The sequence below is a fragment of the Emys orbicularis genome, chromosome 4 (genome assembly GCF_028017835.1).
Source record: "Emys orbicularis isolate rEmyOrb1 chromosome 4, rEmyOrb1.hap1, whole genome shotgun sequence".
NCBI lineage: Eukaryota > Metazoa > Chordata > Testudines > Emydidae > Emys > Emys orbicularis.
In genome coordinates, this window is record NC_088686.1 from 13,425,979 (window position 1) to 13,439,462 (window position 13,484).

The 13,484-nt window shown below is 48.8% G+C and overlaps 1 protein-coding gene across 1 annotated transcript in view; it reads left to right on the top strand.

Annotated features, from left to right (window-relative positions):
• Window positions 1–407: 407 nt before the first annotated feature.
• The window catches only part of DAAM1 (dishevelled associated activator of morphogenesis 1), a 181,486-nt gene continuing 168,409 nt past the window's right edge, over window positions 408–13,484 (top strand). Inside the window, exon 1 of the mRNA XM_065403022.1 lies at window positions 408–482. The gene's annotated coding sequence lies outside the window, so the exon portion shown is untranslated. The remainder of the gene's footprint in view (window positions 483–13,484) is intronic.

Below are 13,484 nucleotides of genomic sequence, written 5' to 3' on the forward strand. Positions count from 1 at the left end.
AGGAATTAACAATTCATCTTTAAAGATTGTGTCATGTGATGAGGCCTCCAGGAACAGTCCAACCAAAACTGAGGTTCCTAAGGGGGGGAGGGTGCTGAATGACAAAGGGCAGCCCCGCTGCACCAGCCAGCCCCATTCTCCCTGCCAGGCACGCTCCCCTCTGCTGCAGCGTGCCCACTGGGGAAGCATTCCAGCTGGGGCTGGGGGCAGAGGGGGCTTGGGAAGTGTAGTCCCAGCTGGAGCGCGGCCGTGGGCACGGCAAGGCGACGCCGCACTACAACTCCCAGCAGGCGCTGGGCCCCCCGCCCATCGAGGCCAGCGCATGCGCAGTCCCGGCCCACTTGTATCCTATCAGGCCGAGCGGGGATGATGTCACCTGCAGGCTGGCGAGCGCACGGGCGGCGGGGACGCGAACTAGTGGAGCGGCTGCTCGGGTAGGCAGGGCTCCGGAGCTGGCTGCTAAGGATGCCCGGGGTCTGCAGGTAAGTGCGGGCGGCGGCTCTCGCTCTCCCGCCGGGGAAGCGCAGGGGCGGGCTGGGCTGGGCGGGGCGAGCCCCGGGCGTGGGGGGCTGCGCTGAGCCGGGCTCTCGCTCCCAGCCCGGGGAAGTCGGTCCGTGTTGAACCGGCCGCTCAGGTTGTGGGGTGGGTGGGACCGCGAGAGGACAGCTCCGGGTCCGCGTCCGCGGGTGGCTGCCGGCGCGGAAAATGGCTGATCGCAGGCGGGTTTTGCAGGGATGCCCCTCGCCAACGGGGCGAGCTTTAAACCCCCGGCTCCTGGGAAGCCGGGGACGGGGGGGCTGCGGGAGCGACCCTCCTGCCGGGCTGGGCGAGCAGCTGGGGCCAATCAACCCACCGCCTCCTCCGGGCGGCAGCTGCATCTCCGCCGGGGGCCGGCTAACAAAGAGGACAGATGCGAGGGACGTTCCCCTCGGCTCCGGCTTGGGCGCTGCCCCCGGAGCAATGGCCTGCGGCCGGCCGGTCAAGGTGCAGTGCCGGGGCGAGCTGTACCTGGGCTTTAGGGGCGCCTGAAGCGGAGCGGCCAGGCTCGGGCGTCCGAGCTCCAAGGGGGTGTGGCACCGGGGCGCCTCGGACCCCCGGGGGGTGTGTGTGACACTCACATGGAAGGGGCGGCTGTCTCTCGCTAGGATCCCATCCCCCGCAATGCCCTGTCCAGCCCGCTGCCCCCACCCTGCCAAGCTGGGCGAGCCCAAGGCAGGGCTGGGGCTTGGCCGCGTCTCGCTTCTGCAGCCAAGTGCCGGCGGCGGCCCCGGGGAAGCCGCTGGCTGGCTGGGCGGAAAAGAGGCGAATCAGGTTTCCCCAGTGGGTGACACTGAAACTGCGGCTGGGTTTCCGCTCCCCGGGCGGAGGGCGAGGGCGCCGGGCTCCCGTGGGATCGAGCTCCGGGGGGCTCGCTTTGGAGCCCCGCCGGGTCAGGAGATCAGCAGTGAGCCGGGGGCGCTGAAGCCCCGGGCAGGGGGGAGCGGAGAAGCACCTGGGCTTCTGGCTGCTCCGCATCCTGACTAGTTGTCGTCAAATCCGGAGTGAGCTGGGCTGCAGGAGAGTGTGTCTGCACGAGCAGGGGAGATGGGGGGGGGGGGGTGTATTATGAATCTGGTTGCTATGGTTACTCCTGCCACTGGAGCCTCTAGTATTTCCTCTGCTCTGTCTTTTAGATGGGGAGGGGGGTTCTTTTGCGGATAGCTGGGGAGGGTGTGGCTAGTGGGTGTGCCCAGTGCTATGCCCATTAACCTAGGGGTGTGTTTCCTACCCCCCCCCCAGAATACTGGAGGAAGAACAGTGGGGCTGGAGTAAACCACAGAGCCCTGGATCTGCCTCCCCATTGTACAGACTGTGGCTTGTGTGTAAAGCAGCCTTGGAAGCCAGCCGCCTTCTGCTCCCACTGTATCCCCATGAAACTGGCCAAAGGATGGTATTGACATGGCTGCCGGCTCAAGCAGCGACTCACTGGCTCAAGCTCCGTGCCTTGGCTTGTTTGGGCATCTGTGTTCTGGCCCCTGTGGAGCCACCAATGACCCCCTTGCCTCTAGCTGGCAACCTTCTGCTGACTGGAGAGGGGAAGCCACTGAATGAGAGAATAAAAATGGACAGCCGGGAGAGGGGAGGATGGGAGAGGGAAACTGAGCGTGGTTGCTGCACTTGGACAAGTCACAAGTTGAGATGGGTTGGGGGAAGTACATGGTGTCCTCTGTCAGTGGGTTGGAAACCACTGGCCTAGCTTTTTCTCTTCCTCCCTCTACTTACTGCTCCCCCTTGGTTGCTCTCGCTCCTTGGGGGGAGTGAGGATGCTGTGCCTACCTGTTTCTGTAATGGCATCTGAACAGACATGTAGGGAACATGCACGATACCCCACAGGGTGTTTCTGTTTATCCTCCTGCTGACACAACCACTTACTGATGACTTGCGGCAAGAGGAGTGTGAGTTGTAGGCTTTTAAACATGATTTTTACAGACACAAGGTCTAAAACTTGCGTTTCAAATACACTTTTCCTAAATCTCCAGTTGTCTGACTAGGGGTTGGGAGATACATACTGTTGCTAACAGAGTAAGTGTCAGCATTTATGGAGTATGAGGAAGAGTACCTGTCACTCTGCAAAACGAAAAAGATAAGGTCCCCTCCTCTGAGGACTTTACAGTCTAACTCAGCATTACAGTAGTGTGTGGTGGAGGGAATTACTGTGCATACTAACTGTTGTTGTTGTTTGTATTGCCACAACGAGGATATTGTATTGTCATAGACCAGGATCCCATTGTGGTAGGTGCTGTACAAACAAAACAAAAGAGGGTCCCAAGGGGCTTACAAACGAAGTTATGAAACGCCAGTGTTAGAGGGAGAAATGGGTGTGTGGTTCATGCATAAGACTGGTGATCTGGGATCTGCCGCAGATTTGCTCTGTGATCTGGGGTAGTCACTCAAACCACAGTTTTCAACAGTGTCCGTTCATTTGGGATGCTCCCATTTTTCAGTGACTAATTTAACATCGAGGACCTGATCTTCGTTGGCTTTTTTTTAATGTTCTGTTTTTTAGAGGTGCTGAGTGCCTGGACCCCCAACACCTCTGAAAAATCCTGATCCCATGGAAGTCAATGGCAAAATGCTTATTAGCCCCAATGAAGTCAAGATTTCATCCTTAGTGTCCAAAGATGAATGCCTAAAAGTAGTAGCCACTTCTGTAATGTCCAACAGTGTTGGACATTACAGCTTATGTGATAGGGAATGTTGAGAGGGTGCTGGGGCGTAAATAACAAAAAAGTTAAAAAGTGGAACTTCTATTCCTCGCTTCCCCTCTAATATTATATTAAACAACTCAATGTACCAGAGGAAATCTCTGTCCCACTCACATGCCTCCTCAGTTTGAGCCTTGAGAATATCTCCTAGTAAAGTAAAATGCCAAAAGATCTCTGGAGGACGTTAAAGATAGAAGATCCATTGGTTCCAACAAGTCCCACTCTCCCTTGTGTGGCTAGATACCAGACAGAGAGGAGAAAGAAGAGGTGTAGCTGTTGGGGCAATGACCCAGATGATGATAGTCAGAAGAGGGCAAAATTATAGTTGTTTCATTTTCTAACTCAAATCTCAAACCAGTCATGATCCACCCAGATGCCTCAGCTATCCCGTTCTGCCAATTTGTCCCCAGAGGTTGATTTTGATATTGCATGCTAAATCTCTTGATACTGATTGTTCCAATTCTTTGTGAGCCATAATTGTCTCCTTTCACTTTCTGCAAGTGAAATTTACAAACTACATTTCTTCATAGCAGTGAGTTTCTGCAAAGGGGATCAGTGAACCGTCTTCCTGAAAGCACTGAATTTGTCAGTTTCTTGATGATTAAATTAGTCCCACAGTGTCAGAATCTGTTACCTGAGTCAGATCAAATTTGCCCCTCAAACTGGCAGATTGAACTATGTATGGTATTTATTTTTAAGCCAGACATGCACATCCCATATTACTCTCTTGATTAATCAATTACAGAAGAATAGGAAAACCCCAAGAATAGTACAAAACATGCAGGTATTGTGTCTACACTGAATATGTTCTGTTTGCAATTGCCTTATATTGGAACAAACCAGCAAAAGGAACGTCAAGCTTTTCGGTTCATTTTGTAACTATGGCCGTGGTCTTCCAAGGTGTGACTTCAGTGGCAGCCGAAGGCACTCAGTGCTTCATGGTTCTGTGCCCTGCTTGCTCCTGGGTTTATTTGTGGATGGAGTCAGCCCCTTCCTCTGGTGTTGCTATAGGAAGTCCTTCAGATTCCATCAGCGAACCAGGCGTACATCCACTTCTAGTATCTGATTTAGACCCTGTGCTGGCCCCAGTGAAGTAAACAGGATGGGTAGAGTGTAAGGTAGTGTAGAATTTGTTCCTTAATGCTTGAAACTGAATAAAACCAGTCATGATCTGAGGCTCCTTTTCCCCCTTGCTTCCAGTGAGGGAATGTAGTGGGAAGATGCCCTCTTTCAGTTCACTCTCTGCTAACACTTCTGTGACACTCTAGACAGCCCTTCCCTTAGATTCAGAAGATGGGAAGGGGGCGTGGGCCAGACAGCAAGTCTGACTGGGTTATGTTTATCTCTTTGCTTGTTTCCCTTCTGAGCTGTCATTGTTTCTATTCACCTCCCAGCTGAGAAGTCCCTCCTACTGAAAACACTCAGGAGGTGCAAAGATATTCAGTACTCGGGGCTTCTTGCAAGTCTTGTTTACCTGCTGGTCAGGAGCATAACCCCTGCAGTGTAGGTTCCTCCAAGTACCAGGACTTCCACGACTTGCTTGCCCTTTACATGCTCTGTCTATCAGCTGTTGAAAAAAACAGCGGGAACCTGGCAGGGGAAGGAGGGCTATGGAGTGTCACAAGCAAAAGTTTAGGGTTTTTTGGGGGGAGAAAAGGAGCAGAATGTGTGTAGTTAAACTTATCTTATATTCCCTGATAAATCTGCAACTCTTGTTGGGCTTTTTAGTAGAAACACTTTTACCCCAAAGTTGGAAGCCTTGGAATTGAATAAAGCCTCCACATTATTATCTATTTTTTGTGGGGGCTGACCCAGATTAATATTGTAGACTTTTTCTGAGGTTCCAGTTATAAAGGGTTAATGATTCAGAGCTGTTTTTAATAAATGGTTAGCGTTCAATAGGTTGTTTATAACCCCTTCTGTTGATGTGCATATAATCATCTCTAACACAAGCTGAGATGTTGAACATGCTTATTATAACATCTATAAATTTACTAAGCCATTATGTTAAGGCTCCTTTCATAAAGTGTGGTTCTCTTCCCCCCCCCCCCCCCCCCCGGTATTCAAATATACTCTTAAATTGTTAGCATTGGTCATTCCTATTTCTCTTAAGTGTTTAAAACATAAATTGTCAATCTTCGTATCTTTCAAGAAAGTTCTGGGCTGACTTGCAGTGTCAGGATGTCCTTTCCAGCAATGCTTCAAGTATTCATGGGTTTAATTCTTTCATGTGCTACCAGCAGATAAAGTCAAGGCTCCTAGCTGTCATCTTGGGCGATTTCTGAAGCCTGCTTGACAAGATTTCTCCAGGCTTCTTTCACAAACAAGGATTTTGTTGGACACTTGGGTTCCTGGCTTGACTGTCATAATTAAATAATTGAACTTTTCCAAAAGTTGCAACTGCCATGAATCAACTTAGCGCCATGTTAAGCAGGGTGTGCTTCCTCTGTTGTAATTGAATATGACTTAACCAGAGCTATTAAGTATGCTGTTTAAAAATGTACTCCAGATTTAAAAAAAAATACTACACCTTTACCCCGATATAATGCGGTCTAATATAATGTGAATTCGGATATAACGCGGTCAAGCAGTGCTCTGGGGGATGGGCAAGCCTGGGAGGGAGGAGAAGCGGAGCTGCGACGCGCTTGTGGGAGGAGGCGGAGCGGAGGTGAGCTGGGGCAGGGGGGCCGCAGCAAGTGGGGGGGGGGGGGTGCAGAGGAACCACTCCCCGCCCCAGCTCACCTCCTTGCCGCCGCCTCCTCCCACAAGCACGCCCTCAGCTCCGCTTCTCCTCCCTCCCAGACTTGCCATGCAAACAGCTGATTGGTGTGGCAAGCCTGGAAGGGAGGAGGGAGAAGCGGAGCTGCGGCGTGCTCGTGGGAGGAGGCGGAACGGAGTTGAACTGGGGCGGGGGGGGGGCCCTGGGAAGGGCTGCAGCAAGTAATGGGGGGCGCAGAGAAACTGCTCCCCGCTCCAGCTCATCTCCGCCTCCTCCCCTGAGTGCGCCGCTGCTGCTCTGCTTCCCCTCCCCCCTCCCCTCCCCCCCCGCTTGCCGGGCCAAACAGCTGATTGGCACGGCAAGCCTGGAAGGGAGGGAGAAGCAGAGCGCCGGTGGCATGCCCAGGGAGGAGGCGGAGGTGAGCTGGGGCTGGGAGTGGTTCCTCTCCCTACCCCGATATAACGCGGTCTCACCTATAACACGGTGAGATTTTTTTTTGGCTCCTGAGGACCGCGTTATATCGAGGTAGAGGTGTATTTTTTTTTTTTTTTAATCTGCATTTTATTGTTGAGCTAAAAAGCTCTAATGGATCCGTTTCCAGGTGCTGTTAGTTTCATGCTTTAAAATTCAGTTCATGTCCTTACTGAATTTTTTAAAGATAACGTGTGTGGTTGCACTTCGTAACAAATAAACGATGGGCTATAGAAAGAGGCATGATTTAATCCTGGGATTGGAGATGAAGCTAGGAATGCTCAAAGTTTCCAGTTCTGATACTGATTCTGTCCACGGCTTTGGACAAGTCACTTAAACTTGTTGCTTTAGTTTCCCTATCTGTATAACTTAGATTATAGTACTTGCCTGCCACGTGGGGGGGATGTGAGGATTAATTAGTAAGTATTTGTAAAGCATGTAAGTAGGTGAGTATTAGCTTGACTAAACAATTGCATTAGTTCCTCCTCCAATTGCTCTATCTCTAACATTCCATTTAATGCAAGAAGTCCTATGGAGCAGATTACAAAACCGTTGGGCTTGATTTGCTCTCCTGCCCCTCCTTGGTATGTGAGGTTGCAATTTGCACAACATACTCTTTGCTAATAAGGAAGGGGGGGGCGAAGAGGGAGGGAGGTTGCTCACCTTTAGCTACGGAAAGGTGTTATTATTTGTATTACCATACAAATATCTAAGAGCCCCAGTCATAGCCTAGAACCCCCTTCTGCAAGGCACTGTATAAAGAGAACAAAAAGACAGTTCCCCACCCTGAAGCGCTTACTATTGAAGTATAAAACAAGAGACAGCAGATGGATGCAGACAGACTGATAGGAGAGTGCAAGGAAACGAGACAGTATTGGTGAGCATGATAGGCAGTCATCTTTGCATCACCAGCCTAACAGTTGTCAAGTTCTCTTTTTTTTTTGGTAGGCATCACAGCAAAGAAGAGAGGAGGAGGTAGTTTTCGGGGTGTTTATGGGGAGCTCTGCCCAGCATGAGGGGCAGCGTGGCAGAAAGGTGCTTGTTTGAAAATGTCACACAGCAGGCGATGGTGACTGGCATCATGAGACAATCCGAGGCAGGAGTCGACATCCTTGATAGTCAATGTGAGGGAAGGGCTTTGAAAGTGAAGACTAGTAGCTTGTGTTTGATGTGACTGAGAGAACCCCTGTATCTGTGATAGGGGAGGAGGGAATGGAAGGCAAGTTGAGGGGAGGGGGAAGGTCAGGTTGTGTCCTGTCAGTTTTCACTTGGAAGAAATGGAGAACTTTTGCAGAGAGAGTGGAGGAGGTTGGGTGCGGGGGGCGTTTGAAGACTGAGTTGCTGTGGTGAAGAGGTGTCTGGGATTCAGTTAAACTGGAGAGGCAGAGCGGTGTAGTGAGGGAGATGACAGCACTGAGGGAGGAGAGAACAAATGTGCCATTTAGGAAGTTCGCCTGGTCACAGGATTTCTGCCAGAGATGCTCTGCAGAGCATGAGCCAGAGTGGAGGAGGTGGGTGTTGAGGGCAAATGAGGGTTGGCAGAGTGGATCTTGTCATGGAAGAGAGGGGCAAAAGAATCAAGGATGGAGGAGGAGTGAAGCATGGACAGAATCAACAACCAGATTGGCAGAAGAAAGGGAGGAGAGGGCAGAGAGCAGACGAGAAGTCCTCAGTGTGGTGGACTGGAAGTCCCAGAATGGCCAAGGGATAGAGGGGTGTGATGTGGGGGTGACGGATGATGCAGAAAGAGGGACCGGTGATGCTCAGGGAGGGGAAATGCAGCAAGTGAGAGAGCTGTGCATGGGGGTGACCAAGTCAAGTGAACAGTCCTGTTGGTGAGTGGGAGAGTCAAACGAAGAGGTGAGGAACGAGGGGATGTGCAGTTAAGGATCAGATGGGTCATCGACATGAAAACTGAAGTCACTGAGGACTGTGGGAGATTCTGAGGAGAGAAAGGGAGAGCGCCAGGGGTCTAAATCAGGCAGGAAGGCTGATGGGAAGGAGTTGGGTGGACAGTAGATGACCACTATATTTGCCCTGTTACCCTCCCCTAGGGATTCAGCCAGTTGAGATGCCAACTCTCATTATTTTATTGTAGTCCAGTAATTATTTTTTTTAAACTCCAGGGCCTGGAGTCCTGTGACTGTGAGAATTTCAGCTTTCCTTTAAAAAAAAAAAAAATTAAGCTTCTAGCCCTTATGGTTACAGAGAAAAACCTCAATAAAGAATGTAATGCCCTGTAAGCATTCCGCAACCTGAAGGAAAATGAAAAGAACCCAGATGTATTAGTGTTTGTCTTAAAAGCCACGAGATTTTAACAATCTCATGATTATTGGAATGCTTGGGGTTGGCAATACTGGGCTTTAAAGTGCAGTCAGGGATTGATAGGTCGCTTTGCAGAAGCTGCGTTTGAGGAGGAGGGGGGAGGAGATGCACTGAATGGATGCAGCATTCCAGTGTCTTGGCCTTGCCCATTCCAAGTGCAGCACTTCCTCTTGGACTCTCCAGCGCGACCCTTGCACCTGGGGGCGTGGAGCCCATTTTTCTCATCTGAAAGAGAATAGCGAGAGTAACACTGCAGTGTGTAGATTTCCCTAATAGGCATTTCATACTCTGGGTTTGTGTACACTGGCATTCAAAACTGTTTTCACCAGCTTCCCTGGAAAACCGCCGCTGCTTTGCCCCCCCAAATCACTGCCCTGAAGGCTGTGGCCACAAGAAAAGCTCCTGGTGGCTGCATGCAAGAAATGCTGCTCTAGAAGCAGTGTTTACACTCCAAGGCAGTTAATGCTTAGTAACCAGGTGTCTGGTATCTTGAACAGAAGGATGGTGCTTGGAAATGGAAGAGTCTATTTTAAACACCAAGCAGTGGAAGATTTTAGGGTATTGAAACATTCAGAGACTTTAAGACCAGAAGGAATCATTTATGATCAATTAGCCCGGCCTCCTGTCAAACAGGCCAATCCATTTCACCCAGTAATCCCTTCATCAAGCCAATATCTTGTGGTGTAGCTAGAGTGCTCTATTCAGAAAGACATCCAGTCTTGATATTAAGACTTCAAGTGATGGCAAACCCACTACATCCCTTGGTAAGCTGTTCCATTGATTAGTTACCCAATGGCTTAAGGGGCAAATTTTTAATCTCTAGTTCAAATTTATCTTCCTTTGGTTGCTAGCTGCTGGGTCTTTTTATGCCTTTGTATGCTAAATTAAGGAGTCCTCCGTTGTTGGAAATCTCCCCACTTATAGACGGTGGTCAAGTCCCCTCTTAACCTTCTTGGTAAGCTAAAGACATTGAACAGCTCAAGGCTCACTATAAGGCAGGTTTCCCAGACCTCAGTTCTTTTGTGTAGCTCTTTTCTGAACCCTTTCTGATTATTTTTTTTTAATGTCTTTACAAGCCCCAGCAGCCATTATCTCTTGCTGGATATGGGTGCTGTCCTAGTGTGGCTAAAGGCATTCGTTACAGGCCCTTCTGCATGGCCTTTTTGGAAGAAATGACATCTTCCTTCTTCAAGTATTTCTCAGCACAGCTACTCCACTGAGAGCTCTTGAAAGGCATCCTAATGGGAGAATTCCACTCCAGGGGAAACTGACCTCCAGTGCATGAACGGGGCCTTACAAATTATTTAAGAGCAATTTGCCTTGTCAGGCAAGTGGCTTCACGTCTTGCTTATCAAAAGGAATGTAGACGGCAATACTTAACTATGCACATCTAGCTACTTGATGGTTAACTAAATCACGTCTTCCATGCTTGTACTGGTTAGTGAGCTTCCATTCAAGCTTATTGGTCCAAGTAGTTCCTTGTCTCACACAGGAGGTTTGGGGCTAATCTGGTGAAGTTAATTGATATCACAGACAAGTGTCTCTCTTTACAATGAAGTACGTTCTGTGAGGTCTAACCTCTAGCACCCATTGAAGTCCATGACCATACGTCCACCAGCGTAAATGGGAAGAAGATGGAGCCCGATGTGTTTCGCTGATCATAGTGTGATGTGCTCCAATGAAAAATAAGGCTGTCTCTCGGCGTCTGTGCCCACTGAAATACCGAGACTGGCTAAATACTGCCCATGAAGAGAGACACTTGAGGTGAACAGGAGAAATGGGGCCACCTCTTCTAAACTCTACTGGAACCCTCTGGTATAGGGACTCTTTCCCTGCTGCAGAGGTAGTAGTGAAAAAGACATGACTAGGACCTGGTGTCATGCTGACTTTCAGCTGAGGTTTTGTCCCTTTAGAATTGTGTCTAGGAGACAATGTCCTGCCCTGCCCCCAAATCACTGGAGTACAGAGGAGAGCTTTGATTGACCTTGTCACCACATCCCTGTGTTCTACTCTGTGCAGATTAGCCGTGCTGCCCTCCCCTGGATCTGGCGCATATTTCCCCAAAAAGGAGGTGTCTAGGGTTTCCACTGAGCTCTCTGCCAAGATTGAATGGACAGGACAAAATCTTATTACCCAGCATCCTCTTACATCTTAGGAAGTTCTGCTGAGTTTATCAGGATTTTACATAAGGAGTTGCTGATGCTCATTAGAGAATACCACAAAAACATCATTGGGTATGTCTACACTGCAGTTAGATACTCAGCTGGCCCGTGCCAGCTGACTTGGGCTTTCAGGGCTCAGGCTAAGGGGCTATTTAATTGTGGTGTAGATGTTCAGGCTCGGGCTGCAGCCTGAGCTCTGGGACCCTCCCACCTCATGGGGCCCTAGAGCCCAGGATCAAGCCCAAGCATCTATACCACAATTAAACAGGCTGTTAGCCTGAGCTCCAAGAGCCCAAGTCAGCTGGCAGGGTCCAGCCATGGGTGTCTAATTGCAGTGTAGACATACCCATAGCCTGCCTCTCTGCTATAGTCAGCTGGTTATTTTGTATCTCTTCCTGCTCTTCATGCAAATGTTGCCTGCCATAAACAGGCTCTTCTGAGTTCATTTCCTTCTGCTGCTTATTTTTCACCTGCCATTTACATTTGTCAGTGACAACATAATCATTTCCGTAGCAATTGATTGGAAAGTCATAAAGCAGAGACTATGGATCGAGGTGGGGGATAAACCACAGCGGGAGGAAAGCAGGTGAAAATAGGGCATATGAACTGCTTACACTGTTGGATGGCGTCTAAGTTTCCCATCATGCATCAGCAGTCAGCCTTTATTATTATGCGATGTTTGGACAGCATGCCAAAGGCTATAAAGCGCAGAGCTGCTTCGATGTTATCCATAGAATTCTCTGGGCTCCTACACTGGTCCATGCTAAAGCAACCCACAGTGGGAAGATGAGGACTATGAAGCATGAATTGCCATGGAAATGGAATGCATGAGAAAGTCAGGATGAAAATTACTATGGGGAAATATAAATTGCTTAGCCAACTCTGGGCCAGACCCTCAGGGGCATGTCGGGGGGAGGAGTGGCTGATGGCAAGAGCCCAGAGCATTCTCTGCTTGATCTTCTGATGTAATGGCATTCAGGTTGTCCATTACAAATCAGCATAGATTAGAGCAGCCTTTAGGCTGCTAGAGGCCAGTTTGGCTCCCAGCCAGTCCCAGGATTGGGAAGGCAGGTGGAAAGGCAATTTGGAGCTGCTTGCCCCCACCCGCGTGGAGCTTTGCTATGGCACAGTTGCAGAGGTAGTCCTGCATTTTGAATGGATGGCCGCTTGTAATGTTGATCCTTTCTGGTCCAAACACATTTAGGTGATGCTACCTTCCATCACGGTCTCTATGCCATCTAACTTGCTGCTGTTCTCTAGCTGTTACCTAGTGTCTTTTCCTTGCAAACATATAAGAACCTAAAAGGATTTAGTGCTGGTCTCAGGGGTTGTGGCGTAATCCGTTTGTCTGTCTGGAAGGCTGTCTGAACAAACAATGTCTTGTTTGCCCCTCCCCACCTCCCAGTAAATGGGTGGGACTTAAAGGAGCTGTAAACTCTTGTGTGACCCTATGAAACGTCCCTGCTATAAGTAAGGGATGTGTAGCTGCTTCCCTCAAGGATGCTTGTGTGTATGTAAGTGGCTGTAAATCTGTTAATTTAAAGACTTCTATTCCATGACTGCCAGGGACCCCTCATTTTAACATTCCTTCGTGTTTGCTGCTTTTGCTCTTTGGTCGGCACAGTGTTCTCTCCTGATCTGGGATGAATGCAGACTTGTGTGAGGGGCAAATGTGTCCGTGAACATTTGTGTACCCTTTTCAGGCCCACCTTGATGGAAACTCTGTTTGTGAATGCAGACACTTTACTCAGTCCAGTGCCCATGGAAGAGGGACTGTTTGAACTATACTAATCCCTGTTGCCTCCAGAACGACCTTGTTTACAAGAGATGGTATTTCAAATGAGTATCCTGGTAAAATCTCTTGCGTAACTGATTTGCGTGCTAGACACCAATGTGTGCAAGTGTTTGATTTTAAAACCAAACATGTTCTCGAATGCAGGAGTCAGTCCACATACCTCCTTCCTTGTTCTGAAATACATCAAGACATTTTGTAGGAGGTTGAAGGCTCTTCTGGGCGTATTGTTCCATTGTTGAACTCCCAATTATTTTCTGCGAAGATTGTCTGCCTGGCAAATTGCATGTGAAATAACTGTGGCTATGAAACCACCAAAAACTCAACTAATTGCATAGGACAAAAAAAAAGGAAACATTTTTATAGCACATTAAATACTGTAATCTGTGCAGTCAATTTACTCTCTGATCCATAGATGGAAACCAATTTTTTTTTAATATTCATCGTTTTCTGGAACTTACTTTTGTCGTAAATGCTATTCTTCCATTTGTGAGGCACATAAACATTTCTTAACCCACGAATGAAGCAAAACTGCACATAATTGTTTAAAATTACATGAGACACGCAATATACCGAAAATCAAATGATATAATCTTTGAATTAATAAAGCATATAATTTCAGTGCAGGAAATGAGATGTCTTCTCAGATAACACATTATGCCCTTATGAGAATCCTGTAGAAAATGGTAACCTTTCTATAGTTTGAGATGGCTTATGGCTTTTGGGGAAAAAAAACCTCTTCTCTAATAAATGTATAGGAATTGTATCCC